We start from the raw sequence: 26,963 nt of genomic DNA, 5'->3' as shown, positions 1-26,963 counted from the left end.
TTTGGAGTTGGGGGTAGGCTAGACTACATTGCAGTTCAAGCTCTTGGGAAGCATCATCTTCCCAATAGTCAGTGACTCTCAGGTCTGTTTCTTTTCTGCTTTTGAGGTCACCATCACCAACAGATGGTTTGGCAAAAGGTAAAGATAGACCATACTATTCATGGGGTTCTCAAGGCAAGAATACTGAAGTGCTTTGCCCTTCCCTTCTCCAGTGGACCACGTTTTGTCAGAACTCTCCACCATGACCCATCCATCTTGGGTGATCCTCCACAGCATGGCTCAAAGTTTCATTGAGTTAGACAAGGCTGTGGTCCATGTGATCAGATTGGTCAGTTTTCTGTGATTGTGGTGTTCAGTCTGTCTGCCCTCTGATGGAGAAGGATAAGAGGCTTATAAAATTTCCTGATGGGAAAGACTGACTGAGGGGGACACTGGGTCTTGTTCTAATCAGGGCCATGCTCAGTAAATCTTAAGATTTTCTGTTGAAGGGAGAGGCTGTGTTCCCACCCTGTTATTTGACCTGAGGCCAAACTATGGTGGACATGATGAAGATAATTGCGACCTCCTTCAAAAGGTCCCATGCACGAACTATTACACTCAGTGCCCCCAACTCTGCAGCACCACCACCGACCCACGCCTCCGCCAGAGACTCCTGGACACTCACCAGAAAGTCTGGGTCAGTCTCTTGTGGGTTTTCTGCTCCCTTCTCCTGGGTCCTGGTGCCCAAGGTTCTGTCTGTGCCCTCCCAGAGTCTGTTTCCCAGTCCTGTGTAAGTTCTGGCGGCTCATATGGTGGCGTTAATGGTGACCTCCACCAAGAGAGCCCCTGCCCCTGTGGCAGGCCACTGCTGACCTGGACCTCCACAGGAGACGCTCAGCACAGTTCTGTCTCAGTCTCTGTGAGGGCTCTGGGTCCTGGTGTGCACAAGGTATGTTTGAGCCCATTGAGTGTCTCTGGCAGGTATGGAGTTTGATGCTAAACACAATTTTGCCCCTTCTGCCATCTTGCTGGGGCTTCACCTTTGCCCTTTGAAAGTAGGAAAAACCACTAGACCATTCAGGTATGACTTAAATCAAATCCCTTACGATTGTACTGTGGAATGACAAATAGACTCAAGAAATTAGATTTGATAGACAGAGTGCCTGAAGAAATATGGAGAGAGGTTCATAACATTATACAGTAGGTAGGGATCAAGACCATCACCAAGAAAAAGAAATGCAAAAAAGCAAACTGGTTGTCAGAGGAGGCCTTGCAAATAGCTTTGAAAAGAAGAGAAGCTAAAGGCAAAGGAGAAAAGGAAAGATAATCCTATTTGAATGCAGAGTTCCAAGGAATAGCAAAGAGACATAAGAAAGCCTTCCTCGGTGATCAGTGCAAAGAAATAGAGGAAAACAATAGAATGGGAAAGACTAGAGATCTCTTGATGAAAATTAGAGATACCAAGGGAACATTTCATGCATAGATGGGCACAATAAAGGACAGAAATGGTATGGACCTAATAGAAGCAGAAGATATTAAGAAGAGGTGGCAAGAATACAGAGAAGAACTGTACAAAAAAGGTCTTCATGACCCAGATAACCACAATGGTGTGATAAATCACCTAGAGCCAGATATTCTGGAATGCGAAGTCTAGTGGGCCTTAGGAAACATCACTATGAAGAAAGCTAGTGGAGGTGATGGAATTCCAGTTGAGTTATTTCAAATCCTAAAAAATGATGCTGTGAAAGTGCTGCACTCAATATGCCAGCACATTTAGAAAACTAAACAGTGGCCACAAGACTGGAAAAGGACAGTTTCATTCCAATCCCAAGGAAAAGCAATGCCAAAGAATGCTCAAGCTACCATACAATTTTACTCATCTCACGTGCTAGCAAAGTAGTGCTCTAGATTCTCCAAGCCAGGCTTCAACAGTAAGTGAACCGTGATCTTCCAGATGTTCAAGCTGGTTTTAGAAAAGGCAGAGGAACCAGAGATCAAATTTCCAACATTCATTGGATCATCAAAAAAACAAGAGAGTTCCAGAAAAATCATCTACTGCTTTATTGACTATGCCAAAGCCTTTAACTGTGTGGATCACAGGAAACTATGTAAAATTCTTCAAGAGATGGGAATAGAAGATCACCTGACTTGCCTTCTGAGAAATCTGTATGCAGGTCAGGAAGCAACAGTTAGAACTGAATATACAACAACAGACTGGTTCCAAATAGGAAAAGGAGTACATCAAGGCTGTATATTGTCACCCTGCTTATTTAACTTATTTACAGAGTACATCATGAGAAACGCTGGGATGGATGAAACACAATCTGGAATTAAGATTGCTGGGAGAAATATCAATAACTCAGATATGCAGATGACACCACACTTATGGCAGAAAGCAAAGAACTAAAGAGCCTCTTGATGAAAGTGAAAGAGGAAACTGAAAAAGTTGGCCTAAAGCTCAACATTCAGAAAACTAAGATCATGGCATCTGGTCCCATCACTTCATGGCAAATAGATGGGGAAACAATGGAAACAGTGAGAGACTTCATTTTGGGGGGGGCTCCAAAATCACTACAGATGGTGACTGCAGCCATGAAATTAAAAGATCCTTGCTCATTGAAAGAAAAGTCACGACCAACCTAGACAGCATATTAAAAACAAGAGATGTTACTCTGCCGACAGAGTTCCATCTAGTCAAAGTTATTATTTTTCCTGTAGTCATGTATGGATGTGAGAGTTGGACTATAAAGAAAGCTGAGTGCTGAAGAATTGATGCTTTTGAACTGTGGTGTTGGAGAAGACTCTTGAGAGTCCCTTGGACTGCAAGGAGATCCAACCAGTCCATCCTAAAGGAGATCAGTCCTGGGTGTTCATTAGAAGGACTGATGCTGAAGCTGAAACTCCAATACTTCTGCCGCCTGATGCGAAGAACTGACTCATTTTAAATGACCCTGATACTGGGAAAGATTGAAGGCGAGAGAAGAAGGGGATGACAGAGGATGAGACGGTTGGATGGTATCACTGACTCAGTGGGCGCGAGTTTGAGTAAACTCAAGGAGTTGGTGATGGACAGGGAGGCCTGGTGTACTGCTGTCCATGGGGTCTCAAAGAGTCAGACACAACTGAGGAACTGAACTGAAATAAACTGAACTGAAAGATAGACTGTGAATGACTGTGCATAGGGTTTTATAGCCAGAAATAAAATTGGTGCATCTTACTTTTGTTTTTACTCAATTGGCCAAAGTCATGGGATCCTTCCCTAACTGTAGAGTGAGCTAATAATGGAGTTTCTTGTATTCTCAGAAAAGCAGATGGGTGTGGTGATTATCTAGCTTCCTTTATTTCAAGGAATGTAAGTGTCTCTAAATATATATATATGAAAGTGAGAGGGTAACAGACAGGAAGGCCAGGGGTCTCCAAACGGAGGAAAGAGGCTGCAAGTGCCAGACATTTTTATCTCTCTTAAGCTGCAGGAGGAAAAAAAAACAGCGATATTTTTTCTTCTCTATACAAATTTAAAAGGAGGTTTCTCTTAAAATGCTGTGTTGCCATGATACCTGGTTTCACCTGAAGCTAACTACTCTCAAACCTTGAGTTAACCAATACATTTCTTTTTTTATGGAAATGTTGTCTTAAGCTATGTTAATCTACCCCAGACTCTATCTTCAAGTTGGTTCCAACAAAACCGGCCTAACCTACTTACTCAGATATTGTTCCCTAATCTATGTAAATGAAACTATTTGTTGGTATTCTGCCCTTCTACAAGATTCAAGTCAATCGTTTTATGGCCAGGGATGAATTATCTGGTACCATTCTAAATTTTATGACATTCCTTTCTTTTCATTAACAGACTGTGAGTGACTACATAACATACAGCTAAAGACAAGGAGGGGGGTACTCTTTTGCCCCCTTCTGATGCCTATGTCAGAAGCTTTCTCTATCTCCTTTATACTTTAATAAAACTTTATTACACAAAAGCTCTGCGCGATCCAGCCTCATCTCTGGCCCTGGATTGAATTCATCTCCTTCGGAGGCCAAGGATCCCGCATCTTATCGTTCAGCTACAACCTTTCAAAAGGACAAATTATTGCTTTTCAAATGATTGCTTCCAGTGATGATTGTTTTCATAATTATGATTCAGTCCCTCAATTGAAATTCTTTTATATGAAAAAGAGTAACCCTTCAATTAAGACTTCTCTTTTTTTTTTCTTTCACAATGTCTACAATAAAATTTCAGTATATCCTTTTTTATATCTTCATGGTCCTCTTGGCAATGTTTTCATAAGATTTTAGCTAGTTGTCTTTTTCTTGTCTTACATCTCAACTGTACTGATGATAGGGATCTGTTGATGTTACTTTATGGGTTATTCACATTTGTCCACCTCCCATAGTATCTATTCCCTAAATACTCCTCAGACTCTGCTTATGACAATTAATATAATCCAACCAACCCTCAGGTATGTACCTGTGTGTTCCCAGAGAAGTCCTTGTACTCCCCATCTGGGTTGTGTTTGAAACTCTCTTTAGGACCTAGAAGCAAAGATGAGTGTTAAAGGCAAGGATTGAAAAGATATAGATGTCTCCTGTCCTGTAGACTACCCTAGACAGTCATTAAAATATTTTTTCCCTCCTGAGAGAAAGGAAAGTGGATTTCTAAAAACAAGGAAATTTCAGAGATATTTGGGTGCTCAAAATTTTCATCATCAAGTCCCATATAAAGAGAGTTTTATTTAAGATGTTATTTGACCACACCATGCATCTGACTAAAACTCATAAATGGCTCCTCATCACTACACTTTGAATATATTCCAGCATCATTAACATTGACTGTTGTTGTTTAGTGTCTAGGTGTGTCTGGTTCTTCTGCCACCCCGTGGACTGTAGCCCGCCAGGCTCCTCTGTCCATGGGATTTCCCAGGCAAGAATACTGGAGTGGGTTACCATTTCCTCCGCCACAGGATCTCCCTGACCCAGGGATGGATACCAGTCTCTATGCTGTCAGGCCTTGCCCACCTCTCATGCCTGATTCAGTTCTGTTCTAACTCTCTTGGATTCTTCCACATGAACTTCCTGCACCTCCTGGAATCTACAGCACTTTTTCTCAACTACTGCCTTTGCAGGACTGTTCTCCCTATCCTCCTTGAAGCTGCCACCCCCTCGACTATCACCCACTTTGACTAGAGAGTTCCAATTACTATCCTTCTGCTCTTAAGTCAAATGTCATCTCCTCAGATAAGTCTCCTCTGATTCCACATCATGTTAGATCTGATGCAGTCTCATGACATGTTGTTATTTTTCTTCCCAACTTAGTCATATAAGTATAAATGTATACAAGTTCCGACTACCTCTGAAATGAGGGTATAAGTTCCACAAGGACAGGTACTGTATCTCTCTTTTCTTCTTTTCATTGTCTTATTAATTTTTATTGAAATGTATTAAAACTTTCTGTATGTGTCATTTCATTTAATCTTCACAATGATTTTATGAGAAAGGAAAGTTATTTTCATTTTATGGATAGGGAACCTGAGGCTTGGTGGGTTTAGGTGCATTGCTCTTGGTCACATGACTGGTGAGTAGTAGGCCTGGGGTTCACACTTAGATTATCTCTATCCTGAGCTTGCCTAATAGCTGTTACTAAGCTCACTTAGGATCTTATATCCTTACAGTCAGCATCCAACTCAGTTCTGGGTACCTAGGGTTTTCTTCCAATTCTGTTTTGATTGAATAAATATAAATAAGGGCTGATGAGGAGATGAGGTTTGCCTTAACCATATGACTCTGGTTCTGTCTCTCAATCTCAATTTCTCAAATTCTGTCTCAATTTAAATGTTTATAAAATGTGCAAATAAGGTAATCATCAACATGTTTAAGAACAAAAACTCTATCATTATTATTTTAATTATCATTATTATTATCATCATTATGGACTATAAATAATTCCTGAGCATCTACCTTGCTAGCCTATGGTGTTGGTTATTCCTTTCTGCAAGTTTTTCTCTTATTTCAAATGCATTAGTTAAACTTAGCAATCAAAAATGTTTTTCAAGGTAATTGAATCAATTATATTGATGATGAATGATCTCTCCCATTTCATTCCAGAAAGATAGTGAGCATTATAATTGGACACTTGGCACCAGAGTAGCACAAAGTCCTCTGCTTCTAGCAACATATCCCAAAGGAGTGCTCAGGCTTATAAGTTCTCCCCATCCTGTTATCACTGGAAAGATAATTCCTTTGAAATGAGTAAAAAGCACTTTTTTTATTATAATGTAATGTGGGAAATTCTGGACCAGGGTGAAATTCAAATGGAGTAACTTATTTTCATGAAGTAAGTACTGTGTTTAATTAATTTAGTTTAATTTAACCGAGGGAAAAGTTCAGTAAATCATAATATGGACAAACCTGTGTTAAATGTAATCAAACCATAACAAAATTCTGCCTCATGGAAGAGATTTTGCTTTATCTCCTATAATTACATTTAGTGAAGGAAGCTATTAATAAAATGTTTCCAAATATCTTTTCTTCGGGCCTTACTTTCTCTTTCAGTCAAACAAACAGGTGGATGCGTTCTTAATGGATGTTTTCATTCTCATCAACACTCTGTAGCCGGCGTGACCCATGTCTCACTGAGAACAGAATGTCTCAGTCCTTAGAGTAAGTCAATATGTAGAAAAATTAAAATGGGTCAGTATAATCATGACCTTATCATGCTTCTGTTTCTATATCGGGCTTTCCAGGCGGTGCTAGCAATAAAGAACCTGCATGCCAGTACAAGAGACAAAGGAGACCTGGGCTTGATATCTGGGGTCGGGAAGATCCCCTGGAATCGGAAAAGGCAGTCTGCTCAGGTGTTCTTGCCTGGAGAATCCCATGGACAGAGGAGCTTGAATAGTCCATAGGGTCACAAAGAGTCGGACATGACTGAAGCGACTTAGGCCCCCTGCAAGGAGAAGGAGTGCAATAACCTATCATTTATCTGTGTATCCATCGTTGTCATCCATACCTATCTGCCTATAGTGATTTGTATCTATACCTACGTCTATCTTTCATATTATGCTACTATCACAATTGATATCTAACTCAAGAACTGTCTGATTAAAGTGTCAAACTGAGCCACACAGATAGAAAAATGCAATAGTCCTGGACAGGACTGGGAGATTACAAAGAGATCAACTCATTTCGGATGAGCACTCCTACAACCATCAGCCTTTTAGAAAGGTTTCTGTGCAGGGAGATGTTTGAGAGGTGAGGAGGAGGAGACATGTTTTTCGGGGAGAAACTTTCTCAGTATCCCTTGAATCAAAGCATGCAGCCTATGGATAAATGGCAAACAAATGCAGCTCGACAGAAGCTCTTTTTGTGTCTATATTTATCAGTCTACTATTCAATAGAGTCCGTGGGGTCCATGGGGACCATGGGGTCCATGGGGTCACAAAGAGTCGGACACAACTGAGCAACTTTCACTTTCATTCAATACACTATATTATGCATTATCATTTACTCATTTTTTTCTTTTTTTGCAAGGATCCTTGAGAGAAGTGATTTCAAAGTTAGTATCAAGAATAGTAATATTGCCATTGGTAATATTGCTGCCCACCTTTTTTGGGTTAGTTTGTTTGTTTGTTGGACACTCCTGTTATTTAGTCACTAAGTTGTATCCAACTCTTTATTACCCCATGGACTGTAGCCTTCCAGGTTCTTCTGTCCGTGGGATTTCCCAGGCAAGAATACTGGAGTGGGTTCCCATTTCCTCCTCCAGGGGATCTTCCCCACCCAGGGATCCAACTCATATCTCCTGTGTCTCCCGCATTAGAAGGTGGATTCTTTACTGCTGAGCCACCTGTGAAGCAGCATTAGAAGTGTTGAACAGTACTAATTGTATACATGGGCTTCCAGAAAGTTTTGAGCCAAACTTATGGTCTGCACAGAGCAGTAGGTGGGACTTGTTAAGTGTGTAGCAAGCTTTATCCTTGCCATTTATGTCCAGCACTTGTTTTTCCATTTCACATTTTCCTACTTTATATTATTTACCTGGGTTTTATGTCTAACCCTAAGCCACTGCCAAACCTTTTATTTTTGTGTATGAAAGCATTTGTATATATATTCATGTATGCAGACATTCACACTTGTGTCTATTTTATGTCTTAATAATGGTAGAAGAAAATAGGAAAGTTTAGGGAAGAAATGTCTCCTGCAACTTTTATTTCTAACTGTAATTCTGAAAACAGTCCTAGCAATTGCTCAGTTTGTGCAAAAGCAAAATGTTAAAGAGTGGGACATTTATGCATGGGAAATACATGATATTAATAGCAAGGTTGCTATTGAAAATCCTTTGGAGGTAAACCAAATATAACTGAAGGACAGATTGCAAAGATGAAAAACATCAAGAAATCAAAAAAGATGTAATTTGTAGTTTTAACTTCTAGTTCTCAAAGTGCTTTCTCACATCTGTGCTCTCATAAAATTCACTGAACTAAGGTAAGTGAAAAAATATAATTGTTAATATTATTTAAAATAGTTTATTTGCTAAGTTATGTCTTTTGTGACCCCATGGACTGTAGTCCACCAGGCTCCTCTGTACATGGGATTTTCTAGGCAAGAATACTGGAGTGGGTTGCCATTTTCTTCTCCAGGGGATCTTCCTGACCCAGGAATTGAACCTGTGGCTCCTGCCATAGCTCCTGCATTGCAGATGGATTCTTTAACTGCTGAGCCAGTGGGGAAGCCTCTGTTATTTAAAATTGGCAGCAGCTAATTGAGATCAGAACCCAGGTCTCTTGGTTCTTGGTCTTAAACTGTTTTCAGGGATATGTTCTGTTAAAAATAATCTTTCCACCTGACAGCACTGAAATTCAAAAATAAATTAAATGTCTCTTATTACAACCCTCTTTTCTTATTGTGAAGAATTTCTATTTTGACAAAGTCTATAGCTTTCATATTTGTTTTAAATAATATAATTTTAGATTCTTACCATATCTTAGGTATGAATCTGTCTGCCAATGCAGGAGATGCAGGTTCAAACCTGGGGTTGGGAAGATACTCTGGAGAAGGAAATGGCAACCCACTCCAGTCTTCTTGCCTGGGAAATCCCATGGACAGAGGAGCCTGGCAGGCTATAGCCCATGGGGTTGTAAAAGAGTGAGACATGACTTAGCAACTAAACAACAATCATTTTATGTATGATTCCAAAAGAGCAAAATTTTACTTGCTATCTCAATTTTAAGTTTGTGGCTTAGCAAGGTGGCCAAGATGAAATTTCTCCCTAATATATTTTCAGAGCCTTGGACTCATTAACAAAAACTTTATGTCTCTTGCCAATTTAGAACACTGACAAATATAAGTTAGCTGTTTTTTTTATTGTGGTACATTGAACTAAGGGCTCTATGGGTTGTAGCGTAGGCAAGCAGAGATGATGCTTCCTCTATTGCTGTCAAGAGTCCAGGCTCCTGCTTCTACCTTAAAGGAAAAAAGAGTGTTAGATGTTTTCTTCTGTGAATATCTTTATTAGTTTCCTATTGCTGCTATATCAAATTACCACAAACATGGTGGCTTAAAACCGCAAAAATTTATTTTCTCCTAATTTCTGGAAATCAGAAGTCCAAACAGTATAATCAGTCCAAAATCAAAGTGTTGGCAGGGCCAACACTCCGTCTAGATGGTCTAGTGGAAAGTCCAGTCCTTGCCTCTCTGACTTTCTGTGGCTGCTGGCTTTCCTTGAGGTTGCATCACTACTGTCTCTGTCTCTGCAGTCACATTGCCTCTTACTCTAGAGTCTGTACTCAAGTCTCTGTCTTCCTCCATTATATAAGGATGTTTGTGATTGTTTTGGGCTTCCCAGATGACTCAGCAGTAAAGAATCAGCCTACAATGCAGAAGCTGCAGGAGACTTGGGTTCAATCCCTGGGTGGGGAAAATCCCCTGGAGGAGGAAATGGCAACCCATTCTTGGGAAATGCCATGGACAGAGGAACCTAGCTGGCTATGGTCCATAGGGTCGTAAAAAATTGGACATGACTGAAACGACTTAGGACGCATGCACAGATAATCTCCCTATCTCAAGTTTCTTAATTTTAATAACTTTTTCTCATCTAGAATAACATTCACAGATTCAGAATCGAGCCAGGGTCTCCTGCATTGCAGGCAGACTCTTTATCAGCTGGACTACCAGGGAAACACGAGGAATTAAAATCTGGTTGTATTTATGGACCATTATTCAATGTCTCATAGTACCGAAATAATTTGTTCATCCAGTTGTTTTTGGTTTTTTTTTTTTTTTAATGTCAATTCTATGGGAAATCCAAGCCACATTATGAACATAGTTTTTCTTTGATGAATCTTTTCACTTCCCTTCTGGATGCATAGAAGGGTCATACAGTTATCTATGGTCTCAGATTCCTAGTATCTAAGTTAATTGATTTTTTAATTTAAATCACACATTTTCTATTTCATCATTCTTTGCTTTGTGGAGTAAAAACTTGAATAGAATATAAGTATTGCCTTCAAGGAAGTTAAAGCAAAATGCACTTCCAAAGAGAATGCAAAATATAGTTAGAATAATAAAGTATGTTTCTCCATGTGACTATCTGGAAAATGACAAAAGAATTCAAGTACCTGAGGAGGAAAACAAAGCATTTCTTTAAATTGCTTAAAAAAAAAAGAAAATTGCGTACTTGGCCCCAAATCACCCTAGGTGCAGAGGGGAAAAGAACCATGCTTTCTCAAAAGGAGGAAAATTAGATTAAAATATGAGGTGGCACACACTATGTTATGTTCGTCTGCTCTTTCAAGGCAGCATACAATGGTTTCCTAGGTATCAAAAAATGATATACAGTTCAGCATAAACATGTCTTAAAAGTAATAGCATATATGTATCAATTGCTGAATTTCCATGATTTAAAATGGCATATGATGATATATTATCTTTTCATAAGTTTTTATTGGAGTACAGTTGATTTACAATGTGATAGTTTTTCATGCATAGCAAAGTGAAACAATTATACATATACATATATAGATTAAAAAAAAAAAATCTCTTCCCATATAGGTCACTATAGGGTATTGAGTAGAGTTCCCTTTGCCATACACGAGGTTCTTACTAGTTATCTATTTTATACATAGTAGTGTGTATATGGCAATCCCAATCTCCCAATTTATTCCTCTCCCCACCCTTTCCCTTTTGATTTCAACGTTTGTTTTCTACATCTATGACTCTATTTCTGTTTTGTAAACAGGTTCATTTGTACTATCTTTAAATATATTTCATATAAGCAATATCAGATGATATTTGTCTTTGTCTGACATTCTTCACTCTTTACGACAATCGACAATCTCTGGGTCCATCCATGTCACTGCAAATAGAATTATTTTGTTCTTTTTAATGGCTGAGTAATATTCCATTGTGGACTTCCCAGGTGACTGTGTGGTAAAGAATCTGACTGCCAAGCAGGGGATGCAGGTTTGATTGCTAGGTTGGGAAGATCCCTTGGAGAAGGAAATAGCAACACACTCCAGTATACTTGCCTGGGAAATCCCATGGACAGAGGGGCCTGGTGGGCTATAGTCCCATGGGCTTGCAAATGAGTTGAACACAACTTAGCAACTAAAATAAAAATAACAATAACAATAGTCCACTGTATTTCTGTACTACATTTTCTTTGTCCGCTCCTCCATAAACAGTGCAGCCATGAGTTGGGAATCATGGTTTTCTCCAGGGATATGCTCAGGAGAGGAATTTCTGGGTCACCTGGGAGTTCTATTTTCACGGGTTTTTAAGGAAACTCTTTAGTGTTCTGCCTGGTGCTTCCCTGGTGGCTTAGAGGTTAAAGCGTCTGCCTGCAATGCCGGAGACCTGGGTTCAATCCCTGGGTCGGGAAGATTCCCTGGAGAAGGAAATGGCAACCCACTCCAGTATTCTTGCCTGGATAATCCCATGGACGGAGGAGACTGGTGGGCTACAGTCCATGGGGTCGCAAAAAGTCGGGCATGGCTAAGCGACTTCACTTTAACTTTACTGTTCTCCATGGCGGTCATACCAATTTACATTCCCATCAATGGTGTAGGAGGGTTTCCTTTTTTCCACACTGTCTCTCTCTCTCCAGCATTTATTGTTCATAGAATTTTCGATGCGGGCTATTCTGACTGGCGAGAGGAGATATCTTCTTGTAGTTTTTATTTGAATTTCTCTGATAATTAGCTATGCTGGGCATAATTTCCTTGCCTGTTGGTCATTTATAAGTCTTCTTTGGAGAAATGTCTGTGTAGACCTTCCTCTGATTTTTTGATTGAGGTTTTTGTTTGTTTTAATATCAAACTACATAAGCTGTGTATTTAGAGATAAATCCTTTGTCAGTTGGTTCATTGGCCAATGTTGTTTTTTTTTTTTCCCCTTTCTGTGGGTTATTTTGTTTTGTTTATGGTTTCTTTTGCTGTGCAAAAGCTATTAAGTTTGCTTAAGTCCCATTATGTTTATTTTTGCTTTTATTTTCATTACTCTAGTAGGTGGATCAAAAATAATCTTATTGTGATCTATGTCAGATCATGTTCTGCCTATATTTTCCTCTAAGTTTTATAGTATCTGGTCTTACATTTAGATATAATCCTTTTTGAGTTTATTTTTGTGTATACTGTTAGAAATTGCTCTGATTTCATTTTTTTCCCCCATGTAGCTGTTCAGTTTTCCCAGTACCACTTATAGAAGAGACTATCTTTTTCCCATTGTGTATTCTTGCCTCCTCTGTCTCAGATTAGGTGACCAGTTGTGAGTGGGTGATATACTGATATCTTAAATTATGGCATATTTATTAATCCATTTACAGAAAAGAACCATAGAAACCCAAAATCAATGGATGAGAAAAATTTTACCATAGTGAAGGAGTTCATACTTTTAGGATTTACGACAGACCCGTGGTTATAGAGAGTTCTCTTTTACATCTTCCTGATCATTTATATCATCAGTCTTTTAGGGAACATCACCCTGATTTCTCTGATCTGTTCTGATTCTCGACTCCATGTACCCATGTATTTCTTCATTGGAAGTCTGTCATTCCTGGATCTCTGGTATGCTTCTGTCTATGCCCCCCAAATCCTGATGACCTGCATCTCTGATGACAAACGCATCTCCTTTGCTGGCTGCCTAGCTCAATTCTTCTTTGCTGCTGGAATGGACTACACTGAATGTGACCTGTTGGCTGCCATGGCTCATGACCGCTATGTGGCCGTCTCCAGCCCCTTGCTTTATTCCCAGGCCGTGTCTCCAAGGTCATGTGCCAGTCTTGTTGCAGCATCATATTTTGGTGGCTTTGTGAACTCAACCATCGTCACAAGTGAAACATTTACCTTGAACTTCCGTGGGGACAATGTCACTGATGATTTCTTTTGTGATCTGCCTCCCCTTGTCAAATTGGCCTGTGATGTGAAGGAAAGCTACCACGCTGTGCTCTATTTCTTGCTTGTCTCTAATGTCATCACTCCCACTGTGTTTACCCTTGCCTCCTATCTCTTCATCATCGCTGCCATCTTGAAGATCCGCTCCACCCAAGGCCGCGTGAAGGCCTTCTCCACCTGCGGCTCTCACCTGACAGCTGTCACCTTGTACTATGGGTCAGTTCTCTTCATTTACTCCTGGCCAAGTAAGAGCTATGCCCTGGAGAGGGATAAAGTGATGTCTGTGTTCTACACAGTGGTGATTCCCTTGTTGAATCCCTTGATCTATAGCTTAAGAAATAAAGATGTTAAAGATGCCTTGAGGAAAATGATAGAGAAAGCAGTTTCATAAACAAAGAGTGTTTTTTTTATTTTTTAATTTTTTTTACAGATTAATCTCTACATCATTAATGACAGCTTGCAGTCTCAGAAATAAATAAAAAAGAAAACAAAGAAATTATTAAATAATGTGGAAATACCAGCCTGTATTTTTTTTTCAGTTGACAATAATGTATGTGAATATGCTTTTGAAATAAAGTGGCTGGATTCTGAGAATTTTGTGAGAGATTGGATTTCTAAAACAGTATTCATGGTTGCCTGCATATATACTATCTTAATCTATGAAATCTTAATCTATGAAGTGAAATGAAATTCGTTCAGTCCTGCCCAACTCTTTGTGACTTCATGGACTATACAGTCCAAAGAATTCTCCAGGCAAGAATATTGGAGTGGGTAGAAGGTAGGTTCCCTTCTCCACGGGACCTTCTCGAGCCAGGGATGGAACCCAGGTCTCCCACATTGCAGGTGGATTCTTTACTGGCTGAACCACAAGGGAAGCCCAAGAATACTAAAGTGGGTAGCCTAACCCTTCTCCAGCAGATCTTCCTGACCCAGGAATCAAAGCAGGTTCTCCTGCATCACAGGTGGATTCTTTACCAGATGAACTACCAGGGAATAATAAAATTGATTATTGAATCATTGTCACGATTATATGGATTAAATTACTTGCTTAAAATCTTGCAGCTCACAGGTGAGAAAACAAAAGTACAAACCTTGAACTTTCGGTTCTGAAGATCCATTTGTTAGGAGAATGAGTTAAGAGGTCACAAGTAAAATACCTCTCACAAAATTCCCTTAAAATAAATTTATTTTTCATTCTGATAATTATTTCTTTGTTTGCCATGATATATTTCTTTGGCAATAGATGTAGAAGATAGCAAATATCTTTACTTAGATTCACTGTGAGTTTTCAATAAAGGATTATTTCCTCCAAAAACTAGAGAATCAAGAACAAGAGTATAGCAAGTATAAGACTTAAAGCCATGAAAGCAAAAGACCCTTGCTCCTTGAAAGAAAAGTCATGACCAACCTAGACAGCATATTAAAAAGCAGAGACATTACATTTGACAACAAAGTAATGTCGAGTCAAAGCTATGTTTTTTTCCAGTAGTCATGTATGGATGTGAGAGTTGGACTATAAAGAAAGGTAAGCACCAAAGAATTGATGCTTTTGTTTTTTTTGTTTTTGTGGGTTTTGTCATACATTGATATGAATCAGCCATAGCTTTACACGTATTCCCCATCCCAATCCCCCCTCCCACCTCCCTCTCCACCCGATTCCTCTGGGTCTTCCCAGTGCACCAGGCCCGAGCACTTGTCTCATGCATCCCTCCTGGGCTAGTGATCTGTTTCACCATAGATAGTATACATGCTGCTCTTTTAAAACATCCCACCCTCACCTTCTCCCACAGAGTTCAAAAGTCTGTTCTGTACTTCTGTGTCTCTTTTTCTGTTTTGCATATAGGGTTATCGTTACCATCTTTCTAAATTCCATATATATGTGTTAGTATGCTGTAATGTTCTTTATCTTTCTGGCTTACTTCACTCTGTATAATGGGCTCCAGCTTCATCCATCTCATTAGGACTGGTTCAAATGAATTCTTTTTAATGGCTGAGTAATATTCCATGGTGTATATGTACCACAGCTTCCTTATCCATTCATCTGCTGATGGGCATCTAGGTTGCTTCCATGTCCTGGTTATTATAAACAGTGCTGCGATGAACATTGGGGTGCACGTGTCTCTTTCAGATCTGGTTTCCTCAGTGTGTATGCCCAGAAGTGGGATTGCTGGGTCATATGGCAGTTCTATTTCCAGTTTTTTAAGGAATCTCCACACTGTTCTCCATAGTGGCTGTACTAGTTTGCATTCCCGCCAACAGTGTAAGAGGGTTCCCTTTTCTCCACACCCTCTCCAGCATTTATTGCTTGTAGACTTTTGGATAGCAGCCATCCTGACTGGTGTGTAATGGTACCTCACTGTGGTTTTGATTTGCATTTCTCTGATAATGAGTGATGTTGAGCATCTTTTCATGTGTTTGTTGGCATCTGTATATCTTCTTTGGAGAAATGTCTGTTTAGTTCTTTGTCCCATTTTTTGATTGGGTCATTTATTTTTCTGGAATTGAGTTGCAGGAGTTGCTTGTATATTTTTGAGATTAATCCTTTGTTGCTTCATTTGCTATTATTTTCTCCCAATCTGAGGGCTGTCTTTTCACCTTACTTATAGTTTCCTTTGTAGTGCAAAAGCTTTTAAGTTCCATTAGGTCCCATTTGTTTAGTTTTGCTTTTATTTCCAATATTCTTGAAGGTGGATCATAGAGGATCTTGCTGTGATTTATGTCGGAGAGTGTTTTGCCTATGTTCTCCTCTAGGAGTTTTATAGTTTCTGGTCTTACATTTAGATCTTTAATCCATTTTGAGTTTATTTTTGTGTATGGTGTTAGAAAGTGTTTTAGTTTCATTCTTTTACAAGTGGTTGACCAGTTTTCCCAGCACCACTTGTTAAAGAGGTTGTCTTTTTTCCATTGTATATCCTTGCCTCCTTTGTCAAAGATAAGGTGTCCATAGGTTCGTGGATTTATCTCTGGGTTTTCTATTCTGTTCCATTGATCTATATTTCTGTCTTTGTGCCAGTACCATACTGTCGAAGAATGGAACTGGAGGAATCAACCTGCCTGACTTCAGACTCTACTACAAAGCCACAGTCATCAAGAATTGATGCTTTTGAACTGTGGTGTTGGAGAAGACTCTTGAGAGTCCCTTGGATTGCAAGGAGATCCAACCAGCCCATCCTAAAGGAGATCAGTCCTGAGTGTTCATTGGAAGGACTGATGTTGGAGCTGAAACTCCAATATTTTGGCCACCTGATGCGAAGAGGTGACTCATTTGAAAAGACCCTACTGCTGGGAAAGATTAAAGGCAGGAAGAGAAGGGAACGACAGAGGATGAGATGGTTGGATGGCTTCACGGACTCAATGGACATTTGTCTGAGAAGACTCCAGGAGATGGTGATGCACAGGAAGGCCTGGGTGCTTCAGTCCTTGGGGCAGCAAAGATTTGGACATGACTGAGTGACTGAACTGACTGACTGACTGACTGACATATTGGATTAAGGCTTATCCTAGTCACCTCATTTTAACTTAACCATGTCTCTTAAGGCCCTACCTACTTCCCTGGTGGCTCAGCAGTAAAGACCCTGCCTGAAATGCAGGAGATGCAGGTCCAATCCTTAAGTTGGGAAGATCCCCTGGGGAAGGAAATGGCAACCCACTTCAGTATTCTTGCCCGGGAAATCCCATGGACTGAGAAGCCGGCCGGGCTACAGTCCATGGGGTCACACAGAGCCAGACATGACTATCACTACCATCTACAAATACAGTTATATTCTGAGTTAGTAAGCCAGGGGAGGTTAGGGCTCCAACAAAAGAGTTTTGGAGGGATACAATTCAAGCCATAATAACAAAGACGAGTAGGAATTGTCTGATGAATGAGAAAAGGAAGTGCAGCCTTCACAGAGAGAAGAGCATATGGCAAAGAAGAAAATTATGTATTGCATGATTCATTTTGGAGAAGTCTAATTAATACAATTTGGAGAGTTTCAATTATCAGATATATTTAATAGTAAGATTGTGACTTAGATCCATTTAAAGAGCCAATTTTTAATAAAGTACTCATCATATTGTTATATCCTAATTAACACATTATCCCCATACTTCAAATGAACTCTAATTATGTCTTTGGAGACTATGGTACATATATCTGGGCTTCTGTGTGGAAGGGATCCCAAAGGGCTACTGAAGAAATAAATGTGTCAGGTCTAACAAAGGCTAAAACTTTAGAGGAGACAAAAAAGAATATCACTCCCAGGTGTGTCCTTCTGGTCAAAGGTAAGCATCTCAGATCAGAGGCAGTTAAGTGATTTGGCTTCTCTTTGACCTCAGTTGGTCTTTCCTGGTAGCACAGACAGTAAGGAATCTGTGTGCAATTCAGGAGACCTGAGTTTTATCCCTGGGTTGGGAAGATCCCCTGGAAAAGAATGGTTACCCATTCCAGTGGTCTTGCCTGGATAGTCCCATGGACAGAAGAGCTACAGTCCATGGGTCACAAAGAGTTGGACACAACTGAGAGACTTACAGTTTCACTCGACCTCAGTTGAAATCAGAAGAGAGGTGCAAAGTTTGTCTTATGCCACACACACACACTTCTAAACAGAGGTCCATTAATGATATACATAACTCTCATCTAGAATTAAAATTCACTCTGATAGTTATGCTGACTCACCACATATTCTTTTACACAGTGGAGAAAACAAGAGGACATACAAGGTCTAGTGATTCTGATACTCTGTGTTGACTCAACTATAGGTGTAATATTTTAACTTCTTGGTGCTCATTTTTTAGGTGCAAACTTCAGGGGGAAGTTTGAAGAGGAAATAGGAGGGAAAAAAGAGTAGATTGATTCCAAACTTGTAGTGTGAGAAGCTAGAAGAATAGAGTTTGTTACCTGATATAACAAATGAACAGAGAGATCACTTTGGAGGACTGAAGGTTAGGAATTCAACTGCAAACTTCTGAAGTTTGAATTATTTTGTTACTCATCTCTTAGGAGTATAGAATGTTAGCATTAGGTATCTTTTACTCTGTGTGTGTGTGTGTGTGTGTGTGTGTGTGTGAGTCATTCAGTCCTGTCTGACTCTTTCTGACCTCATAGACTGTGGCCTGCCAGACTCCTCTGTCCATGGAGTTACTCAGGCAAGAATATTAGTATGGGTTGACTTCCCTTCTTCAGAGGATCTTCCTGACCCAGGGATTGAATCCGGGTCTCTTGCATGGCAGGCAGATTCTTTACCACCTGAGCTACCAGGGAAGTCCCTTTTACAGGTAGAATTTTTAATTTAGAATAATGACCCCAAATCTATGGGTAGATTTATAGGGATTCTTGAACCCTCTAAAATTTTGTTTGTTTAAACATACATGCAGTTTTGGAGGTTGGGGTGAACATACATTGCTTTTGTTAGGTTTTCAAAGAGGTCTAACCTTCCAAAAATTAAGAGCAGTTAATTATTTTCCTGATAAAGAAATTAAGGAATGTACACAAGTTCACATGATTGATTATTATAGAAAGAAGTATGACAATGTAAATCTTCATGTTAAAATAAGGATATATTTCATCTCTCACTTAAGCAAAGATGATGATACACTTAATGTCTACAAAGAAACATGCATAGCATAAGGGTTGTTAATCTTTTCTGCACACTGTATCATTGCAGGCAAGGTTACATGTTCTTATAGTTATGACAGATTTTATAGAGGTTATAAGAGGTTTTAATAAATGGGAATCACAGAAAGTTGGTGCTAGAAATGGAACAAATACATTTCTTCATGTGATAAACTTGTGTTCCAGAGAGGACAGGTGACTCTCTTAAAATTGTACAGGCATTATGTCATTATGTCTATTAAATCTCAATTTTTAAAAAATCACACAAATGGTAAGTGTCAGACCCTGTCCCTATCACAGGACTCCTTCATCCAAGGCCAGTGAGCTTTGCACTCTGAACGTGATGCTCCTTTGTCAAATTACATTCAAATAGGTAACAAAGATACTTACTCAAAATATTAAAAAAAATTCTGAAGGACATCACCAGTCTAAATATTACTGTCTTCTTGAAAAAAAAAATGGCTTTCATTATTTAATTTTCCTTACACTCAGGTTTTATAAGTCAGATATTATTATTCTTTCTTAGAATAAAATTAGCTTCTACTGGGTTTAATTTTTGTCCACAACCTGGGCTACTCATTTAATCTAGAACACTGACATTTTCCTAGCTTTTAAAAGGTATAGAGATGTGGGATGGTGGCTGTTAAGTACTTTCCCAAGATTGCAGAGCTATCAAGGGATGAAATCAGGATTTGAACTCAGGTGACAGTCCAACCTGGTGGTTTTGCAAGGCTGCCTACACCAGCCCTGTCTTCTCAGAGCTAGGCAGGCTGATATGCCTGCACACAGGTGCTAACTCAGTGACAGCTAGATGAGGAAGAATGGACCCACTCACATATCTGGGGTCCAGCTTAGTGTCAGCTAGAGTCAAAAAGAGAATGCAGTCAGATGTCTCATTATTCAGAATGCTAACCCAGGTTTATTTACATGGTTCAGTTTAGTTCAGTCACTCAGCCATGTCTGACGCTTTGCAATCCCATGGACTCTAGCATGCCAGGCCTCCCAACTCCTGGAGTTTCCTCAAACGTATGTCCATTGAGTCAGTGATGCCATCCAAACATCTCATCCTATGTCATCTTTATCTCCTCCCACCTTCAACCTTTCCCAGCACTAGGGTCTTTTTTTTTCTTCCCCCATTTATTTTTATTAGTTGGAGGCTAATTACTTTACAATATTGTATTGGTTTTTGCCATACATTGACATGAATCAGCCATGGATTTACATGTGTTCCCCATCCTGATCCCCCCCCTCCTGCCTCCATCCCCATCTGATCCCTCTGGGTCTTCCCAGTGCACCAGCCCTGAGCACTTGTCTCATGCATCCAAACAGGGCTGGTGATCTGTTTCACCCTTGATAGTACACTTGTTTCAGTGCTATTCTCTCAGAACGTCCCACCCTCGCCTTCTCCCACAGAGTCCAAAAGTCTGTTCTGTACATCTGTGTCTCTTTTTCTGTTTTGCATATAGGGTTATCATTACCATCTTTTTAAATTCCATATATATGCATTAGTATACGGTATTGGTCTTTATCTTTCTGGCTTACTTCACTCTGTATAATGGACTCCAGTTTCATCCATCTCATTAGAACTGATTCAAATGAATTCTTTTCAATGGCTGAGTAATATTCCATTGTGTATATGTACCACAGCTTCCTTATCCATTCATCTGCTGATGGGCTTCTAGGTTGCTTCCATGTCCTGGCTATTATAAACAGTGCTGTGATGAACATTGGGGTGCACGTGTCTCTTTCAGATCTGGTTTCCTCAGTGTGTATGCCCAGAAGTGGGATTGCTGGGTCATATGGCAGTTCTATTTCCAGTTTTTTAAGGAATCTCCACACTGTTCTCCATAGTGGCTGTACTAGTTTGCATTCCCACCAACAGTGTAAGAGGGTTCCCTTTTCTCCACACCCTCTCCAGCATTTATTGCTTGTAGACTTTTGGATAGCAGCTATCCTGACTGGCATGTAATGGTACCTCGTTGTGGTTTTGATTTGCATTTCTCTGATAATGAGTGATGTTGAGCATCTTTTCATGTGTTTGTTAGCCATCTGTATGTCTTCTTCAGAGAAATGTTTGTTTAGTTCTTTGTCCCATTTTTTGATTGGGTCATTTATTTTTCAGGAATTGAGCTGCAGGGATTGCTTGTATATTTTTGAGATTAATCCTTTGTCTGTTGTTTCGTTTGCTATTATTTTCTCTCCTTCTGAGGGCTGTCTTTTCACCTTGCTTATACTAGTGTATGAGATCAGTGTAATTGTGTGGTAGTTTCAGCATTCTTTGGCATTGCCTTTCTTTGGGATTGCAATGAAACTGATCTTTTCCAGTCCTGTGGCCACTGCTGAGTTTTCCAAATTTGCTGACATATTGAGTATAGCACTTTCACAGCACCATCTTTTAGGATTTGAAATAGCTCAGCTGGAATTCCATCATCTCCACTAGCTTTGTTCATTGTGATATTTCCTAAGGCCCACTTGACTTCGCATTCCAGGATGTCTGAGCTATGTCTACATAGCTCTTCTGTGTATTCTTGCAACCTCTTCTTAATATCTTCTGCTTCTGTTAGGTTCATACCATTTCTGTCTTTTATTGAGCCCATCTTTGCATGAAATGTTCCCTTGGTATCTCTAATTTTCTTGAAGAGATCTCTAATCTTTCCCATTCTATTGCTTTCCTCTATTTCTTTGCACTGATCACTGGTTTACATAGTAGTAGCATTTCAAAAGTAAGAAAAGAAAGATACAAAGCCTCTTGAGACCCAGGCTTGACATATAGTATTTGCTATAAATTGTTGACCTAAACAAATGACAAGGCCATCCCAGACACCAAGGATAGAATCTTGACACCAAGAGAATCTATTCTTGAAATCAGAAAATCAGTAAAGAATTCTATCTCTTTTGCAATATATAACATAGATCATCGGTTTGTGGTTTATTTTATTTATTTTTTGTCATTTATCAGTATTAAAGTATTTAATTTTTTTTATTGTTTTTTTTATTTTTTTTTATTAGTTGGAGGCTAATTACTTCACAACATTGCAGTGGGTTTTGTCATACATTAATATGAATCAGCCATAGAGTTACACATATTCCCCATCCCGATCCCCCCTCCCACCTCCCTCTCCACCCGATTCCTCTGGGTCTTCCCAGTGCACAAGGCCCAAGCACTTGTCTCATGCATCCTGATCTGTTTCACCATAGATAATATACATGCTGTTCTTTCGAAACATCCCATCCTCACCTTCTCCCACAGAGTTCAAAAGTCTGTTCTGTACTTCTGTGTCTCTTTTTCTGTTTTGCATATAGGGTTATCGTTACCATCTTTCTAAATTCCATATATATGTGTTAGTATGCTGTAATGTTCTTTATCTTTCTGGCTTACTTCACTCTGTATAATGGGCTCCAGTTTCATCCATCTCATTAGGACTGATTCAAATGAATTCTTTTTAACGGCTGAGTAATATTCCATGGTGTATATGTACCACAGCTTCCTTATCCATTCATCTGCTGATGGGCATCTAGGTTGCTTCCATGTCCTGGCTATTATAAACAGATCTGGTTTCCTCGGTGTGTATGCCCAGAAGTGGGATTGCTGGGTCATATGGCAGTTCTATTTCTAGTTTTTTAAGAAATCTCCACACTGTTCTCCATAGTGGCTGTACTAGTTTGCATTCCCGCCAACAGTGTAAGAGGGTTCCCTTTTCTCCACACCCTCTCCAGCATTTATTGCTTGTAGACTTTTGGATAGCAGCTATCCTGACTGGCGTGTAATGGTACCTCATTGTGGTTTTGATTTGCATTTCTCTAATAATGAGTGATGTTGAGCATCTTTTCATGTGTTTGTTGGCATCTGTATATCTTCTTTGGAGAAATGTTTGTTTAGTTCTTAGTCCCATTTTTTGATTGGGTCATTTATTTTTCTGGAATTGAGTTGCAGGAGTTGCTTGTATATTTTTGAGATTAATCCTTTGTTGCTTCATTTGCTATTATTTTCTCCCAATCTGAGGGCTGTCTTTTCACCTTACTTACAGTTTCCTTTGTAGTGCAAAAGCTTTTAAGTTCCATTAGGTCCCATTTGTTTAGTTTTGCTTTTATTTCCAATATTCTTGGAGGTGGATCATAGAGGATCTTGCTGTGATTTATGTCGGAGAGTGTTTTGCCTATGTTCTCCTCTAGGAGTTTTATAGTTTCTGGTCTTACATTTAGATCTTTAATCCATTTTGAGTTTATTTTTGTGTATGGTGTTAGAAAGTGTTTTAGTTTCATTCTTTTACAAGTGGTTGACCAGTTTTCCCAGCACCACTTGTTAAAGAGGTTGTCTTTTTTCCATTGTATATCCTTGCCTCCTTTGTCAAAGATAAGGTGTCCATAGGTGTGTGGATTTATCTCTGGGTTTTCTATTCTGTTCTATTGATCTATATTTCTGTCTTTGTGCCAGTACCATACTGTCTTGATGACTGTGGCTTTGTAGTAGAGTCTGAAGTCAGGCAGGTTGATTCCTCCAGCTCCATTCGTCTTTCTCAAGATTACTTTGGCTATTTGAGGTTTTTTGTATTTCCATACAAATTGTGAAATTATTTGTTCTAGTTCTGTGAAAAATACCGTTGGTAGCTTGATAGGGATTGCATTGAATCTATAGATTGCTTTGGGTAGAATAGCCATTTTGACAATATTGATTCTTCCAATCCATGAACACGGTATGTTTCTCCATCTGTTTGTGTCCTCTTTGATTTCTTTCATCAGTGTTTTATAGTTTTCTATGTATAGGTCTTTTGTTTCTTTAGGTAGATATACTCCTAAGTATTTTATTCTTTTTGTTGCAATGGTGAATGGTATTGTTTCCTTAATTTCTCTTTCTGCTTTTTCATTGTTAGTATATAGGAATGCAAGGGATTTCTGTGTGTTAATTTTATATCCTGCAACTTTACTATATTCATTGATTAGCTCTAGTAATTTTCTGGAAGAGTCTTTAGGGTTTTCTATGTAGAGGATCATGTCATCTGCAAACAGTGAGAGTTTCACTTCTTCTTTTCCTATCTGGATTCCTTTTACTTCTTTTTCTGCTCTGATTGCTGTGGCCAAAACTTCCAACACTATGTTGAATAGTAGTGGTGAGAGTGGGCACCCTTGTCTTGTTCCTGATTTCAGGGGAAATGCTTTCAATTTTTCACCATTGAGGGTGATGCTTGCTGTGGGTTTGTCATATATAGCTTTTATTATGTTGAGGTATGTTCCTTCTATTCCTGCTTTCTGGAGAGTTTTAACCATAAATGAGTGTTGAATTTTGTCAAAGGCTTTCTCTGAATCTATTGAGATAATCATATGGTTTTTATCTTTCAATTTGTTAATGTGGTGTATTACATTGATTGATTTGCGGATATTAACGAATCCTTGCATTCCTGGGATAAAGCCCACTTGGTCATGGTGTATGATTTTTTTAATATGTTGTTGGATTCTGTTTGCTAGAATTTTGTTAAGGATTTTTGCATCTATGTTCATCAGTGATATTGGCCTGTAGTTTCCCTTTTTTGTGGCATCTTTGTCTGGTTTTGGAATTAGGGTGATGGTGGCCTCATAGAATGAGTTTGGAAGTTTACCTTCATCTGCAATTTTCTGGAAGAGTTTGAGTAAGATAGGTGTTAGCTCTTCTCTAAATTTTTGGTAGAATTCAGCTGTGAAGCCATCTGGTCCTGGGCTTTTGTTTGCTGGAAGATTTTTTATTACAGTTTCGATTTCTTTGCTTCTGATGGGTCTGTTAAGATCTTCTATTTCTTCCTGGTTCAATTTTGGAAAGTTATACTTTTCTAAGAATTTGTCCATTTCATCCAAGTTGTCCATTTTGTTGGCATAGAGCTGCTGGTAGTAGTCTCTTATGATCCTTTGTATTTCAGTGTTGTCTGTTGTGATCTCTCCATTTTCATTTCTAATTTTGTTAATTTGGTTCTTCTCTCTTTGTTTCTTAATGAGTCTTGCTAATGGTTTGTCAATTTTGTTTATTTTTTCAAAAAACCAGCTTTTAGCTTTGTTGATTTTTGCTATGGTCTCTTTAGTTTCTATTGCATTTATTTCTGCCTTAATTTTTAAGATTTCTTTCCTTCTGCTAACCCTGTGGTTCTTCATTTCTTCCTTCTCTAATTGCTTTAGGTGTAGAGTTAGGTTATTTATTTGACTTTTTTCTTGTTTCTTGAGGTAAGCCTGTAATGCTATGAACCTTCCCCTTAGCACTGCTTTTACAGTGTCCCATAGGTTTTGGGTTGTTGTGTTTTCATTTTCATTCATTTCTATACATATTTCTATTTCTTTTTTGATTTCTTCTATGATTTGTTGGTTATTCAGAAGCATGTTATTTAGTCTCCATATGTTTGAATTTTTAACAATTTTTTTCCTATAATTGAGATCTAATCTTACTGCACTGTGGTCAGAAAAGATGACTGGAATGATTTCAATTTTTTTTGAATTTTCCAAGACCAGATTTATGGCCCAGGATGTGATCTATTCTGGAGAAGGTTCCGTGTGCACTTGAGAAAAAGGTGAAGTTGATTGTTTTGGGGTGAAATGTCCTATAGATATCAATTATGTGGTTTATTTTTAACTTCTTTCTCTTTTAAAAGTTACAGCATTAATTAAAGTATAATTACCAACAATGCTTATTTCTAATATTGCCATTCAATATTTCTATACATTACAAAATGATCACCATGATGATTCTAGGTATCATAACCGTACAAAGTTATTACATTTTGACAGTACTCAGTTGTCACTCAGTTGTGTCTAACTCTTTGCAACCCCATGGACTGCAGCATGCCAGTCCTCCCATTCCATCACCAACTCCTGGAGCTTGCTCAAACACATGTCCATCAATTTGGTGATGCCATCCAACCATCTCATCCTCTGTCGTCCCTTTATCTTCCTGCCATCAATCTTTTCCAGCATCGGGGTCTTTTCCAATGAGTCAGTTCTTCACACCAGGTGGCCAAAGTATTGGAGATTCAAATTCAGCATCAGTCCTTCCAATGTATATTCAGAATTGATTTCCTTTAGGATTGACTGCTTTGATCTCGTTGCAGTCCAAGGGACTCTCAAGAGTCTTCTCCAACACCACAGTTCTTCGGTACTCAGCTTTCTTCATGTTCCAACTCTCACATCTACCTATGACTACTAGAAAAACCATAGCTTTGACTAGACAAACATTTGTTGACAAAGTAGTCTCTGCTTTTCAATGTCCTGTCTAGTTTGGTCATAGCTTTTCTTCCAAACTATTGTCATATCTCTTCTTAACAATACTGTTGACTGTATTTACCATGGTGTACATTTCATTTCCATGACTTATTTACTTTGAAACCAGAATCTTGTTCCTCACCTATTTTATTCACCAGCCCCCCGCCCCCCGCATCCTCATTTCCTTTAGCAATCACCTCTTTGTTCTTCATATCCCTGAGCCTGATTCTGTTTTGTTATGTTTTTCCTCTTGGTTTGGTTATTAGACTCCGCATATAAATGAGATCATACAGTATTTGTCTTCCCCTGGTGGCTCAGTGGTAAAGAATCTGCCTGCAAAGCAGAGGACCCAGGATTGGTCCTTGGGTTGGGAAGATCCCCTGGAGGAGGGCATGGCAACCCACTCAAGTACTCTTGCCTGGAGAAACCCATGGACAGAAGCCTGGCAGGCTGCAGTCCATAGGGTCACACAGAGTCGGACGTGACTGAAGCAACTAAGCAGCACCAGCTGATTTACTCCCTTAGTAGAATACCCTCTAGCTCCTTCCATGTTGTTGCAAATCATACAATTTCTTTTGGTCCCAGATTTGTTTCTTGGAAAATTTTTTGATTGGGGTCTTGTTCAATCTCATTACCAATAACAGGTTGGCCCATATTTTCTATTTCTTCCTTATTTGGTCTTTAAATATTGCATATTTCTAAGAATTTATCCATTTCCTCCAGGTTTTCTAACTTGTTGGCACATATCTGTTTATAGTATTCTCTTATGATTGCCTGTGTTTCTGTTAAAT

The 26,963-nt window shown here is 39.1% G+C and overlaps 1 protein-coding gene and 1 pseudogene across 1 annotated transcript in view; both read left to right on the top strand.

Annotated features, from left to right (window-relative positions):
- Positions 1-26,963, top strand: part of LOC122450481 (fatty acid desaturase 2-like protein FADS2B) — a 914,319-nt gene that overhangs the window by 274,969 nt on the left and 612,387 nt on the right. The window lies entirely within an intron of this gene.
- LOC122449983 lies at positions 12,820-13,752 on the top strand (annotated as a pseudogene).

The sequence above is a fragment of the Cervus canadensis genome, chromosome 11, assembly GCF_019320065.1.
Source record: "Cervus canadensis isolate Bull #8, Minnesota chromosome 11, ASM1932006v1, whole genome shotgun sequence".
NCBI lineage: Eukaryota > Metazoa > Chordata > Mammalia > Artiodactyla > Cervidae > Cervus > Cervus canadensis.
Note: the sequence above shows the minus strand (reverse complement) of the source record. Positions and strands in the feature narration are given on the sequence as shown.